The sequence below is a fragment of the Lathyrus oleraceus genome, chromosome 3, assembly GCF_024323335.1.
Source record: "Lathyrus oleraceus cultivar Zhongwan6 chromosome 3, CAAS_Psat_ZW6_1.0, whole genome shotgun sequence".
NCBI lineage: Eukaryota > Viridiplantae > Streptophyta > Magnoliopsida > Fabales > Fabaceae > Lathyrus > Lathyrus oleraceus.
Window position 1 is genome coordinate 58,124,461 of NC_066581.1, and position 25,985 is coordinate 58,150,445.

A 25,985-nucleotide genomic window follows, 5' to 3' on the forward strand; every position below is an offset into this window, starting at 1 on the left:
GATCTTATCGTGTCAGTCATGTGGAGAAGAGTTCCTACATTCTGAACTCCCACACTTTCTATTTGATTCATGCTCTCCCAGGCCAGGGATAAGAGCTATGAGGCACAACCCTCATCTCCATTTCATCTGCTTCACCCTAACTCTCAATGTTAGGGTTAATAGCTAAAAACACCCCATTTTAGTTGGCTTGTTTTTACAGCCTAGCCTTGTATGAGCCAATTGTTTGCATATAGTGTGTGTGCTTGCTTTATTGTGCTTGTATTTGCTTGATTGTGCTGTTTAGGCTAGCTTGCTTCATGTGCAAGTTAGGATAGAGACCTCAACATAGGGATCGTATGCATGACAACTTCTAGGCTCGAGTCGTAGTCTCCCTAGTAGTCTGTTGTCTCCCTTTATCTCTGGTTAGGTTAGAAGTTCTTTCCCTGTTTAGGGGAACTACGTCGCCCTGATCCTCATATCAGATGAGATACGTAGGCAGGAGATGAGCTGATCTCTCCGGGCGCCCTTTTTCTTTTTCAACCCCTTTGTGTGTGTTTGGAGTCCGACGTAAGTCCAGCGATTGGCAGTTGGTTTCATGTGTCTTGTTTGCTTGTTGGAGTCTGACGTAAGTCCAGCGATTGGCGGTTGGTTTCCCGTGTCTTGTTTGCTTGCTGGAGTCTGACGTAAGTCCAGCCATTGGCGGTTGGTTTCCTGTGTCTTGTTTGCTTGTTGGAGTCTGACGTAAGTCCAGCGATTGGCAGTTGGTTTCCTGTGTTTGTTTCTTTGTTTGGAGTCTGACATAAGCCCAACGATTGGCAGTTGGTTTCCTGTGTGTCTGTGTTTGCTTGTTTGGAGTCTGACGTAAGTCCAGCGATTGGCAGTCGGTTTCCTGTTTGTTGTTTGTTTGTGCGGAGTCTGACGTAAGTCCAGCGATTAGCAGTCGGTTTCCTGTTTGTGTTCTGTTTGGCGTGCGTTAGCCGAGCTACGAGTGCTCTGATTCTTCTCCGGTCAGAGAAGATACGTATGCATTGGATGCGACATCCTAGCGAGCACGTTTCCCCTGTCCCGAATTACATCGACTCTGATGTCTGTGTCTGACAGACTACGTAGGCCCAGGATGCGATATCCTGTCGAGTCTGTTTCTTCCGTCTTTTCTGTGTTTCCTTCCAGCCTTGTGCAGTGTTTGAGCAGTCTTTAGCAACCTTCTTTCTATTCTTTCTGAGTGTGGATCCCGTCGAGTACGACAAATGCGTAGGGGTGCTAATACCTTCCCTTCGCATAACCGACTCCCGATCCCATCAATCTCTGGTCGCGAGACCATGTCTTTTCCAGGTTTACTTCGAGCGTTTCCTTTCCCTCCTTTGGGATAAATAACGCATGGTGGCGGCTCTGTTGTTTCGTTTTCCCGCCGGTTTTTCGCGTAATGCGACGGCTGGCGACTCCACTGGGGATTAAAAGAAGTTGACCTCTTGCTGGTCCATCTTCCCTAAGCGAGTCAGTCCTAGCGCTCTCTAGGATAGTTTTGGTTGCTTTTACTGCTTTATTTATTGCATCCCTGTTTATTATGCTGTGATTGTATATACTTGCGTAGATATTTGCATGCATCATACTGTCATGTTGGATTCTGTACAGATTGGTTCCTCTGATTTGGGGTGGGTGTTCTGAGTGAGGCCCAATACCCAGGCCTGAGTATACACCTAGGATTAGCGTGGTCTCATGTTTCTTCACATGTTGTACGACATGATGCGGAGACGTGATGCCACAGCCGAACGAGGTTCATCTGAGAGAGTCCTTCCGGGTGGAGTTATTCCACTTAGGTTGGGTTATCCCATTTGATTTGTTGACTTCGGTGACCGTTCTTTCTCGGATCTTTGATTTAGATGATCTCAAGAGAGCTCCAACGGCACACCCGAAAGGGCAAACCCGTTGAGTATCTTTGCCCGATTGTCGAAACCATTATCCGCCTTAGGACGACCTTGTTAGAATTCACCTGTGAGGGGAGGGTTTGATCCTTGCAAGTACAGTTTCTATTAGTGATGTTGTGTTGGTGACCTTAAGTTGGATTTATGGATCTTTATTTTTGAGACGCCGGAGGTTTGACCGTGGTATTGATCAGAGGGTTCCGTTTATTTCGGATCCCTGGGCTGAATTTGAGGGTACTTGCTCAGATGGTGACTATGGTGCAGATGGAATTATGGATATCTATCTCTGACACGCCGGAATTCTTCCGTGATATCTATCAGCGGGTTCCGTTTATTTCGGATCCCCGGGTTGAACTTGAGGATATTTGTTCAGAGGATCTGGTTGTCATCCATTCAGTGGATTTCTTGTGTTGATAGTGATATATTCCCTGGTTCCGTTTATTTCGGAACTTCCCAAGTTGGATTTATGGTTATTCGAGCCCTCAGATGATTGTAATTAGTTCAGGGACTGGTCTAGTACAGTTGATCCTCAGATGACTTGGAAGATGGCACAAGTGACCTGCCTGCATGCATTTGCATCATTTCCATTTCGCATTCATCTGCATCCAACCCATGTCTATCCGTACTCAGGGTCCATTTTTTGATTGAGATTCTCGTTGAGAGACATCCGGATGTCAGAAGGTTATTGATCAAAAATTATCGGTCTCGATGAAGCCAGAGTCAAAGGACAAAATATTCCTAGTACGGATAGACATTGCATGCGTGAGTCATATTAACCTGTTTTCTGTTTTGTAGGTGTCAGTATCTAACCAGTGCGCATAACTCTTCCGTTCAGATATCCAGCCAGACTCAATAAATCTAAGCTGATGGATCCACCCAACGCCGACATTCTCGAATTGAAAGAGATGATGGGGGAGTTGTTCAAAGTCGTGCAAGGGCTCGCCTTGGGGCAGAAAGCAATGGCTGAGAGGTTGGAAAGGATTGAAGGTTGGATGATAAAGGAGAAAGTTCAGGGAAAGGCTCCGTCATCCGTGGTAAAGAAGCCCTCTGGCAATGGTCAGCCCGAGAAGGAGGTTGAGTCAAGTGGTGTGCAGGCCAAAAAAGAACGTGGTAAGGATCGTTACCACCCTTATGCTGCCACTGTAACCACCCCTGTTGGTAATCCACCTGCACCACAGCAACAATCGCCACCTCAACAGAAAGCGCCGAAAGCTAAAGGCCAAGTGAAGAAGGGGACGGATCGTCAGTTTGATAAGCCACCCGTGACTTATACCCTTCTGTTCAAGAGGCTGAGGGACCTTGGGTTAGTTCGGCCGAGGATATTGGTTCCTGTAGAACAACATCGGAGTCCTACAAACTACGACGAGAATGCCAGGTGCGAGTTCCATTCTGGGGCACCCGGACATAGCATTGAGGGTTGTAGAGCTTTTAAGCATGCCGTCCAGGACATGGTGGATTCTAAGGCCATCAGTTTGGCGCTAACACTGAATGTTAACGCTAACCCCGTGCCAGGTCCCGTGGGGGTGAAGAGGATGTCAAAGGACAAGAGAGGAATAGAGGTGACTGAGGGGGGTCAGTTAAAAACTCCCATGTCTATGGTCCCAAAACATCTGATGAAGAGTGGAGCATTCCCTAGTGTTGATAACTGTTGTGCGGCTGTCGCCACAAACGGGTGTGTAGTGATGGGGGAAACGATCCAGAGAATGATGGAAGTAGAAATGGACGGTGAAAAATTTGAAACACCAAGTCAGGCAGTTGAAACCGTCAAGGTGGAGAATGCCATTCTTGCTGAGAAAGGGAAGAAGTTGTCCATTTCTTCTTACAAACAGGCCATGGAAGTGGTGAAGAACGGAGAAGCCCTAGGTTAGGGAAAGATCATAGACATTATGGTGAAAGCGGATATGTTCGGGGTTGGCTATCAGCCAGATCAAGATTCGTCTAGACAGAACAGAGGATGTCGTCCACCGTTCACATTCATCAGTGCTGGAATGCTGGATCCAGGTCACACCTGTACAGTGGGTGAAGAGATTGACAGTGAATGCGAGCTTGATTCGTGGATAAGATCGTGCGTACCAGGGAACTGGAAGGCCTCAAAGATCATCACCGTCACTCATCCTGAAGAGTAGTATTTCTGTTTTTCAATTCTGTTTGCATGAAAGTCATACGTTTTGCCCGAAACGTAATGGTCCATTGTAAGGGCCACCTCATGTGTTTCATTTTGCAACATTTTGCATCATTAATAAATGGATGTTTTTGTAGTAAAAGCGGTGCTCCCTGTCTTTCATTTATTTGTGCAGTTTAAAAATAAAATAAAAATGGCAATGTTAATTTTTATTTTTTTCTTTCCTTTTGATTCATTTAGTTCCAACTTCAAAAGTGACTATCCTCCTGATCTCATCGATAACAATTCGGTTACACCTCTGTACGACTTCGACAATCCGACCTATCCTGCCGAAGAAGAAGGCGAAGAAGATTGTGATCTGCCGGAATTAGCCAAGTTGTTGAAAAGAGAGGAGAAGGTGATTCAACCGCACGAGGAGCGATTCAAGATTGTTATTCCAGACACCGCCGAGGTCAGAAAGGAAGTGAAAGTTGGGGCCGCTTCAGAGGCGAGTCGAGAGCAGAATGGTAGCCCTGTTGAAAGAACAGGTTGATAGCTTCGTCTGGTTGTATCAGGATATGCCAGGGTCGGATACCGATATCGCGGTACACAAGCTACCATTAAGAGAAGACTGTCTTCCAGTGAAGCAGAAGCCGGTGCCGAAAAAGGATGAGAAGGAGAGAATGTGTGTGGATTACCAAGATGTGAACAAATCTAGTTCGAAAGAGGAATTCCCAGTACTTCACATCGATGCGCTGGTAGATAATACAACTCAGTTCTCGGTGTTTTTCTTCATGGATGGCTTTGTTGGATAAAATCAAATTGATTTGTTGCCAGATGATATGGAATAAACAATGTTCATCACACCAGAGGGCACCTTCTTGTTACAAGGTGATACCATTCAGTCTCAAAAAGGCCGGTGCCACGTATCAGAGGTCTATGGTGACTTTGTTTCATGATACGATTCATCATGAAAGAGAACGCTATGTGGATGACATGACAGCAAAGTCCCAAACGGAAAAATGGGCATACGGTAGACCGGGGCAAGTTGTTTGACCGGTTGAGACAACTCAGACTAAGGTTGAGTCCGAATCAGTGCACTCGTGAAGTGTTGTCCGGTAAAGTGCTGAGGCTTGTTGTGAGCGAATAAGAGGAATCGAGGTTGATCCTGCTAAGAAAGAAAGAAAAAAAGAAAGAAAAAAAGAAAGAAAAAAAGAAAGAAAAAAAGAAAGAAAAAAAGAAAAGAAAAAAGCAATGCAAGAAATGCCTGAACCGAGAACGGAAAGAGAGGTTCGTGGTTTGTTAGGTAGATTGAACTGCATTTCACGGTTCACGTCTCATCTAACAACCATGTGTGAACATATATCCAAGTTGAAAAAAAGAGATCAAACGGTCAGATGGATAATGATTGCCAAGGGGCATTGAAAGATAAAAGAATAAGTTGCAGGAACCTCCGATTTTGATGCCTCCTGTGGAAGGAACAACTGTTAATCTGGTACTTGACGGCCTTCGAGGGGTCTATGAGGTGTACTGGGGCAGCATGACGAGTCTTGTCGAAAAGAGCATGCAATTTACCTTAGCAAAAAGTTTATCGACTGTGAAACAATACATTCACTGCTCGAGAAAATTTGATGTACTTTGGCATAGGCTGCTCGCCGACTGAGACAGTATATGCTGGTTTGTGCCACTTTATGGATTTCCAAGATGGATCCGATCGAGTATGTGTTTGAGAAGCCAACATTGACCGGACGGGTTGTGAGAGGGCAAAAGAATGTTGACTGATTTGTGATACTCTCAGAAGGCAATCAAAGGAGTGTATTGTCCGGTTACCTCGCCAAGCAACCCATTGAGGATTATCAATCGAAGAAGTCTGAGTTCCCTGATGAGGACATCGAGATTTTCAAAATCGAAAGATTGTGAGAAACCAATCCCGGAGGAGGGGCCTGACCCTGAATCCGAACGGATTCTGATGTCTGATGGGGGGTTAATGTGAATAAGTTAGTGCTGCTTTGGTTACGCCAAAGGGAATGTTGCCTGGATAACATTTGAATGCACCAAAGACATGGTGGCTGAGCACGAAGCTTGTATCCTGGGTATCGAACCTCGGGGCGTGCATCTACTGGGGCAACGTCTTCCTCGCGGGTGTATGAGAAGGAATTGGTGCCACCATTTGAGGTCCAGATTTCATCATGGAGAGTCCTGGTGGGCGTAAAATTGGAGAAGGCTGAGTGGCGCGTTGAGCCTGATTGAGGAAAAGAGGCTGGCGGTTATTTGTCATGGGGCAGTTGTACCCAGTGAGTGAAGAGTGTTGTTGACCGAAAAGTGCGACCTCGTGCATACCACGTGGAAGAGCTGGTATTGAAAAGGATCCTTCCTCCTCGAGACGATCGTGGGGCAAACGGATATACAGTTATGAGTGTCCATTCGTGGTCAAGAAGGTTCGCTGGCAGAGCTTTGTTGTCAACAACCACGGGCGACGAGGATTTTCCATCCCTTGTGAATGCAGACGCAGTTAAAAGATACTTCGTAAAAAAGAGACCCGCTAGACGAAAAGAATAAAAAAGTCCAGGCAAAAAAGGGTATCCCGGCGAACAAAAAAAAAAGGTTCGAGCAAAAGTTAGGGATAAAGAATAAAAGAATATGTACACCTGGCAAGTCGAAAACCCCACAAGGGCGACTTGGGCAAAAAAGGGTATCCCGGTGGACTGAAAACCCGAGAGGGCGGTCCAGGCAAAAGAGGGAATGAAACGAACAACTGCGTCTAGCATGATCGTTTGTGCTTTGGATATGACTTGGATAATCCCCGACAGAGATCGATTGGAAGCGTCTTGTTCAGAAAACAGAAAGTGCGGAAAGTCTTGAGGACATATGGGGTGTAACCGAGTTGGAACCCGATGAGATCACGATTTCACATTGCCATTAGGATAGATTTTTCCTTTTGTGCACAATCACCTCTTTCCAGGGTTTGCTTCCTGTGTGTTGCTCGGTTCTGAGCCACCTTTTTTTCAGTCAATAAAATGCATGTTCAGTCAAATAATTTTGTTTTTTGTTTTCATTACCGCTTTGATTGCAAAAACATCCGTTTAGTGTGATAAAGAATATTTGCATTTTGAAACATGGAGATCCCTTCCGATGCATGCTTATAAGATTGAAATCTGGAAATCTTATTCGGAAGTTTGAGTGACCTAAGGGTTGGAATTTTGGCACGCCTGGGGCACGTTCTTATCTAACGATCTCTTTGCAGGTGATGTTGGTTTGTTTTCACTCACTTGCAGGCTGTGATATGAATCCTTTTGACAAAAGATCCCCGCAGAGTCCAATCAGGGGCAAGGGATAGACGAACGGTGAAAAGACGGTGAAAGAGTTGCGACGATGATCCTAGAAGGTAATCAAGAAGACTCTTCAAAGTCTGAAGATTAGAGAGTTAGCCTGGATTTGAGGAGCATTCGTCTCAAAGCAAAGAAAAGACGAGAATACTGGGTGATGAATCAGAAGAGACCGGATGAGTCTGGGAGCTTTCAAAAGTGGAAAGTTGACACTGTGGTTGAGTTGCTGTCTCCCCAGTGGATTTTGGGCTTGTCTCCCCAGCGTAGTCAAGATCAGGGGTTCCTCAGCGGAGTTGAGCCTGTTTCTCCAGCAAGTTGGAAAGTGGCTATTTCCCCAAGCAAGTCTGAAAGCTATTAGAACTGTTCTTCCCAGGCAGAGGCGTCTGTGGATAGTGTGTCCCTCAGTAGCAGGTTCAAAGGCTATTCTATCCCCAACAGGGTTGAAGATGTTTCCCCAGCACGTTTGAGAAGTTGGCCTGTCCCCGGCTAGTCTGAAGGTTGTTGAATCCCCACTGAGCCGGAAGGTGGTGGTATCCCCAGCGGAGGTATCAATGAGTAGTCCGTTCCTTAGCGGTCAGGTTTGAAGTACTGTAATCCTCAGCATGATCGTGAATTCCTTTCCCCAGCAGGGTGTGAACATTCTCCCCAGCAGTTTTGAAGTGGGTAGTTTTCCCAGCAGAGGTTGGTATTGATGGTTTTCCCCAGCGAAGTCCCCATGTGGATCAGGTTCGGTGAAAATTATCCCCAGTAGAGTTTATCCTGCTCAGGGGTTGACAGTTATCCCCAGTGGAGGTTTGCATTGGTTGTTTCCCCTAGCGGAGTCCCCAAGTGGATTGGATCAGTGGAAGTTGTCCCCGGTGGAATGTATCCTTTCTCCAACAGCCATTGCTAGTCCCTAGCATGATTGAGAGGTTGGTGTGTTCCCCAGCCAGAGACTCCCCGATTGACTTAGTTTCTCTGCCGTCCCCAGAGTGTCAGATCAGCAAAGCACCCCCAGCAGTGCGTCTCCCCACAGAGTTGGAGAATCTAATCAGATTTGTGTGCTCAGAGAAGCGACCATTTGCTCCCCGGCAGGAGTTTTCTTCATTTGCATCTTGCATGTAGTAATCATTGCATCCTCAAATAGCGTAGCATTTCCATTCAATATGGAGCATTACGCCATAGAAAAATTCAAACATATGCATTCATGTGTTAGACCTAATTGGACCCTATCCCCAGCAGAGGCGGATCATTGTTCAACATCTATACGACACATTTGCTACAGTTGCTCCTGACAGCATTCAGGATTGATAATCCCCCCAGAGAGGTTTATTTCCTCACCCGCAGGTGAAAGGAAAGCTTGACTCTCCCCAGTGAGATCCCCAACGAGTGTTGGCCTTGTCTTGACATACGTAGATGTCATCCTTGTGATACCCGTTGGTGTCGTGGTTTCCCCGTGTGGGTCTTGTTTTGGTGTCCATAGACATCATCTTTCGATGTTCGTAACCTCCTCTATCTTTCTTTCCATTCATCCGATGATGTCTGGTCACCTCTCCGTTGGTGTCGATAAACGTCGAGCTTCTCCCGTTCGTCCGTTGACGTCTGGTCGAGTTTTCCCATTCATTCGTTGATGTCTGGTCACCTCTCCGTTGGTATTGGTAAACGTCGAGCTTCTCCCGTTCGTCCGTTGACGTCTGGTCGAGTCTTCCCATTCATCCGTTGATGTCTGGTCACCTCTCCGTTGGTATTGGTAAACGTCGAGCTTCTCCTGTTCGTCCATTGACGTCTGGTCGAGTCTTCCCATTCATCCGTTGATGTTTGGTCACCTCTCCGTTGGTATTGGTAAACGTTGAGTTTTTCCCATTCGTCCGTTGACGTCTGGTTATATTTCTTTCTTTCCATTCATCCGTTGATGTCTGGTCACCTCTCCGTTGGTTTCGATAAACATTGAGTTTTTCCTAGTCGTCCGTTGACGTCGAGTTGCATCCCTTCCCATTCATCCGTTGATGTCTGGTCACCTCTCCGTTGGTGTCGATAAACGCCGAGCTTCTCCCGTTCGTCCTTTGACGTCTGGTCGAGTCTTCCCATGCATCCGTTGATGTCCGGTCACCTCTCCGTTGGTGTCGATAAACGTCGAGCTTCTCCCGTTCGTCCGTTGACGTCTGGTCGAGTTTTCCCATTCATCCATTGATGTCTGGTCACCTCTCCGTTGGTATTGGTAAACGTCGAGCTTCTCCCGTTCGTCCGTTGACGTCTGGTCGAGTCTTCCCATTCATCCGTTGATGTCTGGTCACCTCTCCGTTGGTATTGGTAAACGTCGAGCTTCTCCCGTTCGTCCGTTGACGTCTGGTCGAGTCTTCCCATTCATCCGTTGATGTCTGGTCACCTCTCCGTTGGTATTGGTAAACGTCGAGCTTCTCCCGTTCGTCCGTTGACGTCTGGTCGAGTCTTCCCATTCATCTGTTGATGTCTGGTCACCTCTCCGTTGGTATTGGTAAACGTTGAGTTTTTCCCATTCGTCCGTTGACGTCTGGTTGTATTTCTTTCTTTCCATTCATCCGTTGATGTCTGGTCACCTCTCCGTTGGTTTCGATAAACGTTGAGTTTTTCCTAGTCGTCCGTTGACGTCTAGTTGCATCCCTTCCCATTCATCCGTTGATGTCTGGTCACCTCTCCGTTGGTGTCGATAAACGTCGAGCTTCTCCCGTTCGTCCGTTGACGTTTGGTCGAGTCTTCCCATTCATCCTTTGATGTCTGGTCACCTCTCCGTTGGTGTCGATAAACGTCGAGCTTCTCCCGTTCGTCCGTTGACGTCTGGTCGAGCCTTTCCAGTCATCCGTTGATGTCTGGTCACCTCTCCGTTGGTGTCGGTAAACGTTGAGTTTTTCCTATTCGTCCGTTGACGTCTAGTTGTATCCTTTTTCCATTCATCCGTTGATGTCTGGTCACCTCTCCGTTGGTATAGATAAACGTCGAGTTTTTCCCGTTCGTCCGTTGACGTTTGGCTGTATCTTTTCATTGATAAGAATCAAAATCCCCAGTGGAGTCGTTGGTAAACGTCTTGTCTGATCCAGTGATAAATATCAGATCCCAGTGGAAGTTGCCATTGGTGAACCTTCTTTTCTTGGATCCTTGCAGAGTGCAAATTTCTACGGTTCTTTGGTATTCAATCCCTGTGTACCTTGAAGGTCTGACAGCCGTTGCTCTCATCCGTTCAGGTTCCCAATTGATTGAATAGGGGCAGCTGTAGCACCTCAAATTTGCACCCCCCATTTGTACATTCATTTCATTTTTAGGTCGTTAACATTGCATTAGCATTGCATATCATGTTGCATTTCATCAGGCAAGACTGATCAGGAGAATCCATCTGTGCAAGAAAACAAGGGTTTTTCCATGAGATAAAGGCCCTATGGTTATTCTAGAGAGCTTACATGAATCAAGGATCATTTTGAAGCAATTTGGCCAAGTGTTGAAGGCTCAGAAGTCCACAGTGCATGATCAAGTCATCTGAGGCCCATAAAAGTCAACTGCAAGTCAACTGAGGGCTAGGAGATGGAGAAATGGTTTGAGACACTTCATTCATGTCCCAAAGAAGGTTATTCAACATGTCCAACATCTACCTTGAAGATTTTGAAGCCAGATCAAAAGTTTCCCAAAATGGAAAGTGACCTGTAATTTGAAAGTTTCCAAAAATGGCAAGTTTTGGACCAACTTCAGCTCAACTTTCCAACATCAAAGAAGCTTCAAATGAAATTTTGTCCAACATGAAAGTTGAAGATCTTTCTCTCCCATTTCCAAAAAGTCCAAGATCATGAATTTCTAATGAATGGTTAAGGAGTTATGATCAAATCATTGCAAAGTGTGCTTGAAACTTCAAATGGCCATATCTTTTGAACCAAAACTCCAAATTTGGTGGTTCTTTTTGCATGGTTCTTCTCATGTCATGAAGTTTCTAAATCAACCATCATATTGCATGAATTTCCAACACATGAGCATTTGCACATCCAAGAAAATTTTGGAGGGAAAATTGGAAATTTAAAAATGGTGCATTGTATGGACTTTCTACCATTACCATTGGGTTTGAAATGTGATTTTGAGTGAAAATAGTGAGCTACATGTTACTGTTCACGCATGCATTTCATGCATGAGGTGAAAGTGCAAATTTGTGCATGCACCTTATACTCTCTTAATCTCATTTAGCTTTGGCCTAATCATGTTTTCAGGTTGATTAAGAGGACATATATAAGGTTAATCATAACTGTTTTCATTCATAACACAAGTTTCAGATCTAGATCCAAGTTCCATTCTCAAATTTCTCTCAAAAAGATTTTCCAAATTCTTCACACAAACTTCATTTCTCTTGTTGAATTGTTGATCATGGAGTGGTTTTGAGTGAGATTGGACGTGCCATTGGTGTTTCTCTGCTCAATTTCGTGCATGCTTGAAGCTTGAAGCATTAATGGAGTTTTCAAATTCAGTTGGATTCACACGTATTTAATCTTCCAGTTCTTCATCAATCATCTCCATAAGTTTTCTGGAGCAGCTTTGGATCATCTGGAGCTTTGAATCGCGCAAAACAAGGAACTGTTCTTCAAGAGGTGAGTTTTTCGAGCTTCATAATTTCACAATCCATGTAGATATTCTTGTAGATCTTGCTTTGCTGATCGTTTTGATATAAATTTCGTGCGATTTGGATAAAAATTGAGAGAGATATGCTTGATTGAAGTTTCACATGTCAAACTTTATTTGATTCGTTTTGTATGATTAATGATGAATTAGCATGAAATGATAATGGATCCACAACATACATTGCATGAGGATTTGATTGATATAATTTTTTTTTGGATTCTGAGCATTTCTGGAAATTTCTGGAAATTTGGATGAAGTTCATATGAACATTCATCTTCTTCCTCATGAAGAAGATGAAGATGCATGCATTTCTGGAATTCTGGAAAAATTATGGCAGTTTTGTGCAAATAACGACGGTTTGAACCGTCCTAATCTGAGCACTAGGGTTCTTGCTGTAGCGCGCGCTCATAATTCATTTAATCCATGATCCTCACTTCGATTCCTGCTTCAGGCGTTTTTTGGAATTTATTTTTCACTTTTGCCATGCTATGCCATTTTTATTTCAGATTTTTTTTATCAACTTGTAAAAATCATAGTAAATTGAAAAATGATTCAATTCACTCCCAATTTTTTGCAAAATGTTCCTTGTTTTGTCTAGTTTTTTATGATGATGATTTCAGAAGTTGTACATGGCTGGAATTTTATTTTCTCTAGGTTGATTGACCACATGTGCATTTATGACATTGCCTTACTCTTTCCTTTGTGAAATGCTTGTTTTTAATCCAATGGACTTGAAATTTTACATGATGATTCTAGACACATTTATGGATGTTTTGGTTTTGGTTTGGTATTTTTCTCATGCACCATTTCTGTTTTATGCTTGTGTTTGCATGGTGTGACAATTTGTGTCACACATTTGATTGTCCAACTTGTGCAATTTAATTCCCATGCCAAATAATCTTTGGTGCTTCTGAGTTTTTGTATGTTGATTATGTTAGATGCCTTGAATGCTAGTTAATTTTTCCAGAATTATTTGAATTATTTTTGTTTTGATTTGGAATTTTCATTCATGTTGACCAAATATGAGCTTTAAAATTGTCTTTGACTTCTTTTGATCATGAAATGCTTTTGCTCTGTGATCTTGATGTGATCCTTTTTAGGATATGTTAATATGTGATTGAAGTTACATTGTGTTGAATTTCAGCTCCTGTTTTGAATTTTTTCTTCACCTTTGACCCTAGGCTTTGACCTAGTGGTTTGTTACTTACATGTGAGCTTTGCTTTCAGGTTTAAGCATCCAAATGACATGGTTGATGATGCTTCATTATTTTGATATTGATATTTGCTTTTGATTACTAACATTGTGTGTTTTGTAGGTTGATGATAACACATTTGAGTTTGGTTTATGGCTTTTCCCTTGTACATTGGGATTGTCTGTTGGTTATTAACTGTTGTCTGTTTGTCTGTACAGTTGAACTGATTGGTTTAGTTGTTTTCATAGGTAGCTAAGTTGCTTTAAGTTCATTTGAACTTTGTTTTGCTTGCTTGTGGTTGGCATACCACTGAGGTATAATTCCTTGATCTTCATGTAGTCTGGAAGACCTGTCATGTTACTTTGGCAGGCACCTGTCTGAAGCCCTCCTTAAGAGGCAATGTTTGTGGATGTTTAATTTTATGCCAAGCAGGTAAAGACCTCTTAAGAGGAAATTGGCAGATAAAAGGGATGTGCCATCCATCCCCTTCTATTCAGTTGTGTCATTCACTTTGCTCACACCATGTGTTGATGCATTGTGAATAAGAACCCAAGATCTTGTTGTGTTAGTCATGTGGAGAAGAGTTCCTACATTCTGAACTCCCACACTTTCTATTTGATTCATGCTCTCCTAGGCCAGGGATAAGAGCTATGAGGCACAACCCTCATCTCCATTTCATCTGCTTCACCCTAACTCTCAATGTTAGGGTTAAGAGCTAAAAACACCCCATTCCAGTTGGCTTGTTTTTACAACCTAGCTTTGTATGAGCCAATTGTTTGCATATAGTGTGTGTGCTTGCTTTGTTGTGCTGTTTAGGCTAGCTTGCTTCCTGTGCAAGTTAGGATAGAGACCTCAACATAGGGATCGTATGAATGACAACTTCTAGGCTCGAGTCGTAGTCTCCCTAGTAGTCTGTTGTCTCCCTTTGTCTCTGGTTAGGTTAGAAGTTCTTTCCCTGTTTAGGGGAACTACGTCGCTCTGATCCTCATACCAGATGAGGTACGTAGGTAGGAGATGAGCTGATCTCTCCGGGCGCCCTTTTTCTTTTTCAACCCCTTTGTGTGTGTTTGGAGTCCGACGTAAGTCCAACGATTGGCAGTTGGTTTCCTGTGTCTTGTTTGCTTGTTGGAGTCTGACGTAAGTCCAGCGATTGGCGGTTGATTTCCTGTGTCTTGTTTGCTTGTTGGAGTCTGACGTAAGTCCAGCGATTGGCGGTTGGTTTCCTGTGTCTTGTTTGCTTGTTGGAGTCTGACGTAAGTCCAGCGATTGGCAGTTGGTTTCCTGTGTTTGTTTCTTTGTTTGGAGTCTGACATAAGCCCAACGATTGGCAGTTGGTTTCCTGTGTGTCTGTGTTTGCTTGTTTGGAGTCTGACGTAAGTCCAGCGATTGGCAGTCGGTTTCCTGTTTGTTCTTTGTTTGTGCGGAGTCTGACGTAAGTCCAGCGATTGGAAGTCGGTTTCCTGTTTGTGTTCTTTTTGGCATGCGTTAGCCGAGCTACGAGTGCTCTGATTTTTCTCCGGTCAGAGAAGATACGTATGCATTGGATGCGACATCCTAGCGAACACGTTTCCCCTGTCCCGAACTACGTCGACTCTGATGTCTGTGTCTGACAGACTACGTAGGCCCAGGATGCGATATCCTGCCGAGTCTGTTTCTTCCGTCTTTTCTGTGTTTCCTTCCAGCCTTGTGTAGTGTTTGAGCAGTCTTTAGCAACCTTCTTTCTATTCTTTCTGAGCGTGGATCCCGTCGAGTACGACGGATGCGTAGGGGTGCTAATACCTTCCCTTCGCATAACCGACTCCCGATCCCATCAATCTCTGGTCGCGAGACCATGTCTTTTCCAGGTTTACTTCGAGCGTTTCCTTTCCCTCCTTTGGGATAAATAACGCACGGTGGCGGCTCTGTTGTTTCGTTTTCCCACCGGTTTTTCGCGTAATGCGACAATATGTATATATGATGATTATGCTGACAAAACAATCACAAAGGATACAACATGTTACTGATCTGAATCATCGATACAATTCTCGGCCAATCCACACAAGAGGGAAACAACTGCTAGAGAAAAGATCAAACATCTCAAAGGCTCAACCCTAGTTGGGGAAGAGAGGAGAAGATTTGCTGAGGAAACTGATATCAACTCTGCGGGGAATCTTAGGTCACCACCATATTACATGGGAGATAACCTTGCAGGGGATAAATAGAAATAGCTACTCAGAAACCAGGATGAAACTCTGACTGGGAGCGAATCTGATGGCGACTTGTGGGGAACCAAAGTTCTGCCGAAACCTGTTGCAATGAAGTGCCTACAACCCGAGGGAGGACAACCACAAGCTCGGCTTAGGATAACGGCGAACTAACCGACTGGGGAAATCAACAAACACCGGATGCTAACATACTGCCAGGGATGAAAGAGGAAACATGCCAACTGTTTGGGGAGAACCAACAATGCTCCACTTTTAGGGCTTACTGCTTTCAAACCACTATTGATATTCCTTTTAATGAAATCGATTGCTTAATGCTTTTAGATGTTTAAGAAAAATATGATTTTGATTAAAATTTAATTTCAAAAATGATCATAATAAAATTTAAATCTCTTTGGCTGAATTAAACAAGAGTAGAAACAATTGGATAAAAAGCTCAACTTTATTTAATAGAATGGTAGTTTACAAATGACAAGACTCCATAGATCTTTACAAAAGTTGAAAATGGTAATTACATGGAAAAGGGCTACATTGAATACAATGATCACTAATCATTCTACCAACTCTTGATATCCACTGTGCTCATGGTTGCTCTACTGGGGATCAGAATCTGACAATGTGCTCAAGAACATCTTCAGAACTGAAGATCAGCAGGATGCAGTTACTTGCCATAATCCCTAATTTTTGCATAAATTGCCCTAAGGTGGGGTACTCAATTTATCGGGATAATTCTTTCTGTTTTATGTCTCTAATTTTTACCTGGATCGCTCTTTCAGGTTTTCAATCCACCGAGACGCTCATTTTTGCCTAAGCCGCCCTTTCGGGTTTTCAACTTAGCGAGTCGTTCTTTTCTTTTTTTAGGCGAATTATTTCTTGATTGCATCTGCATTCACAGGACGAGTGAACTCTTCGCCATCCATAGTTGTAAGAATCAAAGCACCGCCTGAAAAGGCTCTCTTAACAACATATGGGCCTTCATAATTAGGAGTCCATTTGCCCATAGAATCTGGTTTAAAAGATAAAATCTTCTTGAGCACAAGACCACCTTCTCTAAACACACGAGGCTTGACCTTCTTATCAAAATATTTCTTCATTCTCTGCTGGTATAACTGACCATGACACATGGCAGTCAACCTCTTCTCTTCAGTTAAATTCAACTGATCGTACCTGGTCTAACACCATTCAACTTCAGTCAACTTGGCTTTCATCAAGATACGCAATGAGGGTATCTCAACCTCTACGGGGAGCACAACCTCCATACCATATACAAGAGATAAAAGGGTTGCCCCTGTTGAAGTGCGGATGGATGTACGATACCCGTGCAAAGCAAATGGGAGCATCTCATGCCAATCCTTATACGTTACAACCATCTTCTGAATGATCTTATTGATATTTTTGTTTGCAGCTTCAACAACCCAATTTATCTTAGGTCTGTAGGGAGAAGAATTATGATGTGCAATCTTGAAGTCTTTGCAAAGAGCTTCCACTATATTATTATTCAAGTTTGATCCATTATCAGTAATGATCTTACTTGGCACACCATAGCGGCATCTAATCTTATTCTTGATAAACCTTATAACAACTTGCTTAGTTACATTCGCATACGATACCGCTTCAACCCACTTTGTGAAGTAGTTAATAGCCACCTAAATGAAACGATGTCCATTCGAAGCTGTGGGCTCAATTATGCCAATCATATCAATTCCCCACATGGAGAAGGGCCATGGGGAGGAAATGACATTCAACAGTGTCAGAGGAACATGAATCTTATCTGCATAAATTTGACACTTGTGGCATTTCTTCATAAACTTGCAACAATCAGATTCCATCGTCAGCCAATAGTAACCTACTCGCAACATCTTCTTTGCCATATGTAACACGGTGGGAGAACTGACTTTAGTTAAATGTTGCGGATAGCAAGAGTCGCCACCGACTTTTATTTTATCCAAAAGGAAAGGACATAAAAGAACAGGAAAGACCTTAAAAAGATTTTGAGTTCGGGGGGTAGGTTATACAAAGGGAAGGTATTAGCACCCTTTATATCCATGGTTATCCATGGGCTCTTAGTTACTTAGCTCACTTTGTTTGTTTGCAAGAGTGTAGTGTGTGATTAGAAAAATTTCTTTAAGTACTTTGTAATGACCCTCGTATGGGTGTATACAAAGCCTAGTTTAGAAATTGTGAGGTGTAAAAGTAATTTTGAAAAGTGTGAGCAAGTAACTATGAGATACCTACCCTAGATTAAGTCTTTCGTGTTCTCGTATATTCTTTCAATGGTAAGATTGTCCCTATTATTAAGGAATAGGTAGTCATTACCTTGGATGTGTTTAAGGGACGGGCGTAGGGTCATCGTATGGTCAATGAAGGCAACATAAGGGGTGTCTTTAGCAACTCGTAGGGACTATCATCATATTTACCGAAGGGACAAGATCATTATATCGTAGGCAACCTCGTAGGGACTTGATCTTTTAAGTTTATAGGGACTTGATGATTTTTCTGTTTGAAGGGACTTGGCTTAAGACACCCCTATTTTCGAGGGACTTGACCATTTAAAGAAGGCAACCAAGAGGAATACCCTAGGAAGTACAGATGGCGATCAAAGATCGACTTACGTGTGTGAGTGTTATTTTTCAGATATTTGTCTTGAATTTAATTTTCTAAGTTCAATTATTTACAGTTAGTTTTTTGCACTCCCTAAATTACTAACCACACAATAAATATTTACAAAAATAAAAGCAAGAAAAATAAATTCCTAAACTATTACATGGCTATGGGACGGATACATAATAATCAGGCGAGAAAGAATAAATTTACAACCTATACATTTGTTCCTAATATTATAAATAAAACAAAATTAAAATAAGGAAAATAATGAAGCAAAAATAGAATAGATAAAAGCAAATAATAATAAAATAATAAATAAACAATGGTAATAAAGCAATAATAAAATAACAATAATAATAAAGTGATAATAAAAAGGTTAGAATTTTAAAAGAAATTATTTTAGGTTAAACAAGTTAGATTTTTTTAGAAGTTATTAGAAAAATATGAGTTTAAAATAAATTAGTAATAATAAAAGAATTTAAATTACATTAATGTACAAATTATAAAATAAAAGAGTTATATGAAAAATATTAAGTTTGTTATTTACAAAATAAATAAAGATTATAGAAAATATCAAATTATTAGATTAATAGGTTTATTATTATTATTCAATTAGAAAAATGGTCAATTAGATTTTATTTACAAAATATATAAGGATTTATTATTATAAGTAAGTAATAAAAAAAAAGTTATTAAAATAGTTAGTATTTATTATTTATTTACAAAAAATATAAAGGTTATAGAAAAATATTAAATAATTAATTTAGTAGGTTTTCACGCCCTACATTACTAAACCACGCAGTTAATATAGGATCAATGGCAGGAATTTAAATGGCAGAAAAATAAATGGCAGAAAAATAAAATGGCAGAAAATAAATGGCAGAAAATAAAACCCTAATTATTACAACGCTTTGGTGCAGTTACATAATAAAGATGGCGAAAAGTAAAACTGAAAATATTACAAGTTAAAACTTAAAATATTACAAGGGCGAAGCAGTTACAGTGTATGAATAACATAAATATGAGCGAAAATAGGAAATAATAATAAGGTTTGTTAAGGTTTAAGAAAAGGTTTATGGTTTAGAGGAAATAACACGGTTAAAGTTTTAGGTTTGAAATTTAGAGTTTGTGGCGAAATTGTCAGGGTTTAGGAAAAATCAGGATAGTTAGTTATGAAAAAAAAAGTGTGCAGATCTAAATATATGTATATAAAAAAAATATGAATTAAAAAAAAAACAACGGCGTTGCTAGCGCAAAATTGCGATCATCGCAACTGGATCGGATAACACAAATGCCACGCCTCATACACGTATATGTGAAAACGGCGTATTGACACGATCCGATCCGAAAACATAATCAAATTATAACATAAAATAGAAATATATATATATAACACACTAGTTACATATTATAAATTATATATTATATGATCCATATGCATTTTTATTAACAACAAAATTATTATTATATTATATTATATATTATGAGACATGTAAAACTTATATAAAAACAAACACATCAGATACATAATACAATGAACCAAATTATTATACATGTTATACTTATGTGCATAAAAAAAAGCAAAACGGCGATATCCTGATATATTTAACCAAACCGCATGTATCTGGAATACATAACACAGTCACACATATGAACATGTATTTGAAACACAGTAACAAATATATCAACAAAATAGATAAAGTATATATCATATATAAACTATTACCAAACTGTGTGTACGATAGTATAGATCAGTCACTCTCAGTTTCTCTTTTTTGTTCTGTCTTTTTGCCTCCCTCTATCAGTCATGCTAGTAAATATATATAGGAACAAATTAGGTTAATGATAATGGGCCTAAGTTTATTTTGAAACCCAATATTAAATTAAAAACTGAAGAAAGTTAAATAATTAAAATAGTTAAAATGAAAATAAAAACTAATTAACCTATTTATTTATTCTAGACCCAATATAAAAATAAATAGGCTCAAAAAAAAAAAGCCGGGCACCAAAATGCTCGAAAAAATAAAATGAACACGTCAAAATAATCAGCGCGAAATAAATGACTCGGAAAAATACAGCGTTTGGTCGGATTTTGAAATAAAAATTATGACCGTTTAAACTGCTCAGACTGATCAACATATGACCAAAAATAGTCGTAAAAATATTTTTAGCATGTCAAATTAAACCACGTTAACCGCAGATTAATGTTACCGACATTTGCAAACTTAAACTTGACATTTTTTCGTTGACTAATTTTAGGCACAGTTAAAAAGTTAATTTGACCAGTCTGTTTGTAAATTCCGAGAAATTATTCCGGCTAATATTAAGACAGAAAAAAAATGTTATGCTATGAAGATGATGCAAATGAATGTGAAACAAAAAATTGGTTAGAGTTAAAAATAGAGGGCAAATTTTGGGGTGCAACAGCTACCCCTGTTCAATTTTTTGAGACCTGAGGAGTTAGATTGACCTGTGTGCCATTCGTGACTTGGAAGGTTGAAAGGGATTGAACACAAAAGCCCAAAAATTTGCACTCGCCGGTGCGTAAAGTAACACTGATGACTGGTTGTATATGCTTAAGTGGGCTTGAAGATGCCACTTGGAAGAACTGAAGATGGGCTTATAGATGCCATCCATAATATCAGGAGGTGATAATATCTTGATGTTGATACTGGATATCAGTACTAGGTCTTCGTATAGGCCGTCTCTGAATCGTATCTAAGAACATACTTTTAATTTAAGTGTCAGAACCAAATCTTCGTGGCGATTTCTTTCTGGATTAAGTATCAGCACTAGACCTTCGTATAGATCGTCTCTGAACTGTTTTGAATTGTTGAATAGACCAGTAGAAATAAATCTTCGTGATGATTATCTCTTCTGGAAATATCCTGGATTAGGGAATAGATCTTCGTATAGACCGTTTGCCTAATATCCAAGAACAAAAGAGTGTCAGGATGAAATCTCCTGAAAATATCATGGACTAGGGAATAGATCTTCGTATAGACCGTTTGCCTACTATCCGAGGACAAAAGAGTATCAGGATTAACTCTCCTGAAAACATCCTGGACTAGGGAATAGATCTTCGTATAGACCGTTTGCCTACTATCCAAGGACACCTTGAGTAATGATTAAGTATCAACACCAGATCTTCGTATAGATCGTTTCTGACCTGTTGTGAATTGTTGATAGTATTTTATCTGTATATAACCATCCTGCAAGGAAAAGGTTAGTTTATGCAATATGTATGCATGCATGGCATGGTGCATCTAAGTAAATGTATTATGCACTTATGGATATGCCATGGTATGATGTAAATGATGTATGTATGAATCATGCGGCCTGAAGCGTCCGGATATCTTTGTATAACAACTGCTGGCTAGGGAAAATAAATCCCGATTCGTTGCTGAAGAATATGAGGAACTCGTTCCCGTCTTGTTTGATAGTATAGTATTTGTCACTTCCCGTATTCGTTCGTCGTACTTCTATTGAAGGAATAAGTTCCTGAGTATCCCAACTGAGGATAAAAGAGATGGACATAAATTCAAGGGGAGACGTAATTCGAAGCATCTATAAAGATAGATTTGCTCTACTGGGGATTTGTAGTGGGGATGAACCGGCGAAGCTTCATTGAACTACTACCCTCGTTCGTCCTTAGTAAATACTATTACTGCATTTTATGCATTTCTGGTAAACATCAATCGTATTCAAAAGCATACATACATTCAAACACAACCAATGGACGTTTTCGCTTATGTAAATAGAGTAAAAGTAAATCTGGATTCAAAGATGAAATTTTATTTATATCACAAAGTGACCTATACATAGGCAAGTTTGTACAAGGAGACAGAAATCCTAGTAAGAGGAATTCGTCGTAAATTTTTTATAAAACAAAGAAAACAGCTATGTGAAAAATGATCCTATTGAGTTTCAATTCTACTATTGCCATTATCTTCAAATATCTCATCTTCTGCTGTTGAGACAGAAACGATTGGATTGATCTTTATCTGTTTGAACTTGATTTAGGTAGCACCATCAGTTGAAGTTACATGAGTGATCCAAACGAGACATAGTCATACGCTTTAATCCCTAACTTTTGCCTGGATTGCCCTTTCAGGTTTTCAATCCACCGGGATACCCTTTTTTGCCCAAGCCGCCTTTTCAGGTTTTCGACTTGCCGGGTGTACTTTTTTTATATATCCCTAATTTTTGCCCGAACCCTTTTGGTTTGCCGGGATGCCCTTATTTTTTCCTAGGCCAGTCAACCTAGCGGGTCTCTTTTTATGCGTAGTATTTTTTAACTATGTCTGCGTTTACAGGCTGTGGAAAGTCTTCACCATCCATAGTAGTAAGCATCATGGCACCTCCTGAGAATACTCTTTTGACCACAAATGGTCCTTCATATGTAGGAGTCCACTTGCCCCTAGGATCACCCTGTGGTAGTATGATACGCTTGATTACCAAGTCACCAGCCTGATATACCTTTGGCTTAACCTTCTTATTGAAAGCTTTGATCACCGTTTCTGGTACATCTGACCATGACAAACAGCTGCCAACCTCTTCTCATCAATCAAATTTATCTGGTCGAGTCGAGTCTGAATCCACTCATCTTCATCCAAGCCTGCATCCTTCATGATTCTTAAGGAAGGGATCTGAACTTCAATGGGCAGAACTGCTTCCATAGCATAGACCAAAGAGAAAGGAGTTGCCCCTGTCAAAGTGCGCACTGAAGTGCGATAACCATGAAGAGCAAAGGGTAACATCTCATGCCAGTCTTTGTATGTTACTGTCATCTTTTGTATGATCTTCTTAATATTCTTATTAGCAGCCTCCATGGCGCCATTCATCTTTGGCCGGTACGGAGAAGAGTTATGGTGTTTTATTTTGAACTGCGTGCAGAGTTCAGCAATCATCTTGTTGTTCTTCCGGAGAGAGCAGGTTTCTCAGATGTATATTTGATAAGATCCATCTTAGAAATCAATAAAGTGGTATGATTCAACATATACTGTCTTAGTCGGCGAGCAGCCTAAGCCAAAGCATAGCAAGCTTTCTCGAGCTGGGAGTATCTTATTTCACAGTCGGTACCTTTTGCTAAGGTAGTATATTGCATGCTCTTTTCGACCAGACTCGTCATGTTGCCCCAACACACACCCTATTGAATTTTCTAACACGTTCAAATACATGATTAGAGGTCTTCCTTCAACTGGTGGCATCAGATTTATAGGTTCTTGGAGATACTTCTTGATTTTGTCAAAAGCTTCTTGACATTCATCATTCCATATCATCTCTTGACTTTTCCAGCGAAAACCTCTACATAGTCACGTAACATCCGACTCAATCTTTCTTTGACACTGTTTTCCAAGCCTGCTCCTATTTTGACTTCTTTCTTGTCTACTTCAGTACCCAGATTTACAACCTCAATTGATTCCTCATGCGGCTGTGTAACTTTCTCTTCTTGTTGTAATAACCTAGCAAGCTCTACAGGTACTTCACAATCTTCATCCTTTCCATCTTCAGCTTGATATATATATATATATATATATATTTATCGCAACTGGATCGGATAACACAAATGTCACGCCTCATACACGTATATGTGAAAACGGCGTATTGACACGATCCGATCCGAAAACATAATCAAATTATAACATAAAATAGAAATATATATATATTTAACACACTAGTTACATATTATAAATTATATATTATATGATCCAGATGCATTTTTATTAACAACAAAATTATTATTATATTATATTATATATTATGAGACATGTAAAACTTATATAAAAACAAACACATCAAATACATAATACAATGAATCAAATTATTATACATGTTATATTTATGTGCACAAAAAAGCAAAACGGCGATATCCTGATATATTTAACCAAACCGCATGTATCTGGAATACATAACACAGTCACACATATGAACATGTATTTGAAACACAGTAACAAATATATCAACAAAATAGATAAAGTATATATCATATATAAACTATTACCAAACTGTGTGTACGATAGTATAAATCAGCCACTCTCAGTTTCTCTTTTTTTGTTCTGTCTTTTGGCCTCCCTCTATCAGTTATGCTAGTAAATATATATAGGAACAAATTAGGTTAATGATAATGGGCCTAAGTTTATTTTGAAACCCAATATTAAATTAAAAACTGAATAAAGTTAAATAATTAAAATAGTTAAAATGAAAATAAAAACTAATTAACCTATTTATTTATTCTAGACCCAATATAAAAATAAATAGACTCAAAAAAAAAAAGTCGGGCACCAAAATGCTCGAAAAAATAAAATGAACACGTCAAAATAATCAGCGCGAAATAAATGACTCGGAAAAATACAGCGTTTGGTCGGATTTTGAAATAAAAATTATGACCGTTTAAACTGCTCAGACTGATCAACATATGACCAAAAATAGTCGTAAAAATATTTTTAGCATGTCAAATTAAACCACATGAACCGCAGATTAATGTTACCGACATTTGCAAACTTAAACTTGACATTTTTTCGTTGACTAATTTTAGGCACAGTTAAAAAGTTAATTTGACCAGTCTGTTTGTAAATTCCGAGAAATTATTCCGGCTAATATTAAGACAGAAAAAAAATGTTATGCTATGAAGATGATGCAAATGAATGTGAAACAAAAAATTGGTTAGAGTTAAAAATAGAGGGCAAATTTTGGGGTGCAACACCACAACATGTCCATTGGAATGAATACTAAAGGAACCTTCATGGACTTCAGTCATCAATAGGTTTACTTCGTGTCTATCCACGCATCTGAGCAGAACCATATCAAAATTTCTCTTGTAAATAACATCACCATTCAAGTAGAAGTTGCCAACTAATCTTCTCAAAGTCTTCTTATCTTTCAACAATGCCCTATACGAGTAAATATGACACTTGTGGAAACACTTGATATCAAAATACCACGGCTTTTCATCTTTGATCTCTTCAACAACAAATACATGAGTTGGCCTATCAAGACGCATCACAGTCGGATTAGGAACTTCATTCCAAAACGTCACCATAATTATTGAAGTCAACATTGCAAGAGCATCTGCCATCCGGTTTTCATCTCAAGGGATATGATGAAACTCAACATTTGTAAAGAAAGTTTAAATCCTCCTCGCATAATCTCTATATGGTATCAAACCGGGTTGATTCGTCTCCCATTCACCTTTGATTTGATTCACTATCAAAGTTGAATCTTCATAGACGTCCAAATACTTGATTCTAAGATCAATGGCCTCTTCAAGCCCCATAATGCAAGCTTCATACTCAGCCATATTATTTGTACATTTGAAAGTCAATCTAGCTGTAAACGGAAAATGCGTGCCTTGAGGAGTAATAATCACTGCCCCAATGCCATTACCATATTGATTAACAGCTCCATCAAATACCATTCCCCAACGGGAACCAGGTTTCTGCCCTTCTTCAAGCAATGGTTCATCATAATCTTTCATTTTCAAGTACAAAATCTCTTCATCAGGGAAGTCATACTACACTGACTGGTAATCTTCAATTGGTTGGTGAGCCAAATGGTCAGCCAAGACACTACCTTTGATTTCTTTCTGAGATCGGTATTCGATATCATACTCTGATAACAACATCAACCAACGGGCAATCCTCCCAGTTAAAGAAGACTTCTCAAAAATATACTTGATTGGATCCATTTTGGATATCAACCAAGTGATATGATTCAACATATATTGACGCAGACGCTTAGCAGCCCAAGCCAATGCGCAACAAGTTTTCTCAAGCATAGAATACTGAGTCTCACAATCAGTGAACTTCTTACTGAGGTAGTAAATAGCATATTCTTTCTTTCCAGTTTCATCTTGTTGACCAAGAACACATCCCGTACTCTCATCAAGCACAGTCAAATACATGATCAACGATCTTCCTTCCACAAGCGGGGACAGAATCAGAGGCTCAAGCAGATATTCTTTGATACTGTCAAAAGCTTTCTGGCAATCCTCGGTCCAATCACAAGACTGATCTTTCCGAAGGAGCTTGGATATAGGCGCACATGTGGCA